We start from the raw sequence: 4094 nt of genomic DNA, 5'->3' as shown, positions 1-4094 counted from the left end.
ATGGGGTTTTTTAGACATATTTTTTAAAAGGAAAAAATTTTATCGAAAAAAAAATTAGTTGAAAAAATGTCATAGGGGTTGATTATTTCAACCCCTTACAAAAATAGTTCAGGGTTGAAAAAATTTCAAAAAGTGTAGTTTTATTGACAGATAATGTTCACCAAGTTTGATTTCTTTAGCTTGATGTACGTGGAAGATAAAAATGAAAAACATTTTTTTTTTGTAATTTTAGGAATGGCGTAACTTTTCAGGGAAGGGTTTTTTCAAAAAATTTTATACCAAAGACCCCTATTAATTTTCATTGGAGAATCGCCCCCTGAATTTTTTCGGTGTTATTTAGATACACCCTGTATACCTTTGTTCCATTAAAAAATAGTATTTTCTAAATTATTCTAGGAACCAGGTAGGGTTCCGTAGCCAATCCGAATGCCACGACTGCAAACAACTTATTCTTAGGTATTTTGACCTCCTGAATCCAAAAAACTTGGTCGCAAAGCCTGAAAGCGAGTAAAGTGAGATATCGTGGGTCTCAATCCGTCCAATAGAACCAGAGATATGGTAAAATTGGTGCAAGCGGAGACGGAAAAGGTAAGATATTTGCACTAAATTTGCAATAAAAATTTCAAATTTTCAATATATTGACTCACATCCTCGTACCCACAGCTTCATCTAAACCTTTCGACACCTCATTAGAAAATGTGTCGGACAGTGACCTGAAAGTCCTTTTAAGTTACTGATAAAAGTAGAGGGGTAGATAGGACGGGGATGTCCAATACTTAAAATACACTTATCCTAAGAATTGTATGAAAATGAAAGGAAAAACTCTGTACGGTATCTCGCTAAAGTTTCAACCGATGTCCGTGAAAAGATCAAGGAAAATTCGGAAGACGAATTTATTGACATCTCGATAAGAAAAGATTAGAATAGAAGTTATAGCGACGACGCGTAAGATATGTCGTAGACAAGCGGAGCTCTGGTTATAAAAACAGTTTTGCGGGTGGTTTTTAAGTGTGCATCTTTTAGCGAGTAGGTACGCCTAACGAAAAGAAGGTCGGGAAAATTTGGAATGATTAATGGCTTAAAACAATAGTAATTGTGGCGACTGTAGGCAACAAAGAGTTGCAATTGGGCTATAATTAGGTCTGTTTCCAAATTCGCTTTTTATTCGCACTCAATTTAACACTTTTAATTATGATTGATTGGTTTTTATTGTCTTTTTTCAACAACCGCCATCCTACGGCTTAAGGTTGTAGCTTCGAAAAATCGAATGGAGAGAAGTGACTGCCTCTATTGGAAGGTGAGAAAGCTGTTTTTCCGCATAAATTTACATAAATTTTGCGGTTTAAACCGCTCATTGTCTTAGTAATCAATTCAAAGCACGTGCCAATAATAGGGCAATAAATAGTAGCGCCAAAAAAATATTAAGTACATGGAAATTAGACAACAGTAAATAAAACTTCCAATTTTCGACGTCACATTTACAGGTATAGTCTTTCCAAAGTTAGTTGAACATGTATAAAAACTCCTAGCAATAAAATTTAATGAGTTTCTTAGGCGTCCCTAAATAAGTTTTCGGCTAAAGGTAAATAATAATAATAATTTATATACAATGTATAGAAAATTTCAATTATATGTTGATTTGGCCAACAACATATTTTAATTATTTATGCCCTCTAACAATTTTATTATATTGATGGTAAACAATAAGTAATACATTTTCATTAAAATATATTACTGTTCGGCAAGAACCAACAGGAAGATATGAACAAATTCTTGCCAGGAAAGGCTGAGGAAAGGTTGTTTGTTTACGTTAGGAAAGTTATTAAATAAAAATAATCAACAATAAAATTATTCCGCATTGCTGCACTGCACTGCTGGGTAATTTGTCAACAACTGAATTTTATGACCGGTCGCCCAGTGCGGTTGTGTTTGTGCGCGCGGGGGCGCGCGCATTCTTCAACTAGGCGTATACATATCTACCACCTCCACGTTTAGTTCGACCAGACCTGTATATGGGTATGGTTAAATAAATATGGGAACAAGTTTTTCAAATATTTCTGCTGCGTAGCGACCGAACCTGATACATACCGCCTAGCTCTTTGGGCTTCAAGAGATGCTATTATTTTCATTTTGTTTGGAGCTTTCGACTGAGCCTTCTTTTATTGCACTTGGTACTTTTTGTTTATTAATATTCTAGCGTCTTTGTATCACTTTCTTCTGTCTTGGCTGGAGCGCTAAATGTTCCTGAGAGAACCTGATTTGGAAGATTAAGAGCCTGTAGTGTGAGGCCTCCTTAGAGTGCTGATATGAAAACTTTAGGAGCTTGTATCTCTCAGGATCTTCGTTGCAGGCTTAGAAACTTCTGGATGGTATGACTTAAGCCACAAGAACTGTGGGAGCATAGAGCTAGATAAACTTTGTGAAATTTTTAGTTTTGAATTTTTAAAATTTGCGTGATTAATTGAAATTGTTTGTTCAATTTACAGTAGATGAAAGCAGTAATAATATATGCATGCAATGCAAAAGCAAAATTTGGAGCATACTAGTGTACTGGTTAGGTATCCGCTCCTGCTTAACAATCTGCAGGGTACTCGGGTGGACGTTCGAACACTATCCAGGCTGTGTCCGCAAGAGTCCTGCACTAAAGTCTGCGTAGAAATTGAGAATTTGGCCTCAACATGGTAGCTGTCTCCAAGGAGTTATTGAACTGAAAGCGATTTTGTAAAATTTTGAATTGTTATTTTCCAAAAGTCCGGAACTGTGCTGTCAGCATCATCTGCTACAGCGGATGGTGCTTTATAAGGGAGTTTAGAGAAAATTTCGAGACTTATGTGAAATTTTGTTTGTTGCCTCGTACTTTTGGCGGGCTTTGTGCCCCATAATTGGCTTTCTGTAGGATTATTGAATTATTTTGAGAACATGAGTGAAAATTCGAAATCCGCTTGATCCACCCTGTGTATTTTGAGCAATATGTTTTCGTAACGTTTCGCCATATATTCATTAACGAGATAATGAGGTAAAAATAAATGCTCTGCTGCTGTGCGAGTCTCCGGGTGAAGCAAACAAAAAGAGATTTAAAGACACTGATAGAAGGACGTTTTAATGGACTGGAGAGATGGTGCTCCTCTATCCTGCCTATCCTATCATCGGTATATATTTCAATTAGAGCACCCTCTTAATTAGTATAAAAACGCGATAGAGCCGCGCCTTAACGTAAATGTATTACCCGTGTTACTTACAGTTTTACATAGATTATTTTGCGACAAAACAGCGCCCGTAAATTTATATTTGCCTCGGTCTTGATGCCACCGTATAAACTATCTCTTGATAAAATTTGCATACGGGCATTTCATTTCGTTTTCTTAGCGGCAATAAAAGTAAATTGCGAGTATTCCTCGATAACGTTTACTCCGCAAGTGCCTCAGTTCGGTTCACTGAGCTTTAGAATATTTACTTACTTTAGCTCCAATAACGCGTAGTGATTCCAATAAATTGAATGTCACAATAGTGTTAACGAAATTAATAAATCACAATTATGGTAAAAAATAGCATATAGTGTTCGGACGTCCACCCAAATACCACGCAGTTCAATGACCAGTATCGGATTTTGGCCAGTACGTATAATATGCTCAAAATGCATATACTTTTGTCTTATTATGCAGGTATTATACCATTGAGTATTTATTGTAAATTATTACAAAAATTTCAATAAATCGCACAAAAAATTCAAATCAAAACCGAGTAAAAGTTCCTCTAAACAATTTCACGAGCTCAAAGCTCCCATAGCTCACGTAGCAGTTATAATCTTTCTGAAGTCAGTTGAACATGTATAAAAACGTCTAGCAATAAAATTTAATGAGTTTCATAGGCGTCCCTAAAAAATTTTTCTGCTAAAGGTAAAAAATTATAATAATTTTTATATAATGTGTAGAAAATTTCTATTTGACCAACAACATATTTTAATTATTATTTATGTCAAACAATTTTATTATATTGATGGTAAATTTCGTTTTGTTCCGTTTCAAAAGGTCTCGTGCTTATAATAAATTAAAATGATCTGAATCACACCAAATTCCGCATTGCTGCACTGCACT

This window comes from Anoplophora glabripennis, unplaced genomic scaffold, assembly GCF_000390285.2.
Source record: "Anoplophora glabripennis isolate ALB-LARVAE unplaced genomic scaffold, Agla_2.0 scaffold212, whole genome shotgun sequence".
NCBI classification, from domain to species: Eukaryota; Metazoa; Arthropoda; class Insecta; order Coleoptera; family Cerambycidae; genus Anoplophora; species Anoplophora glabripennis.
Note: the sequence above shows the minus strand (reverse complement) of the source record.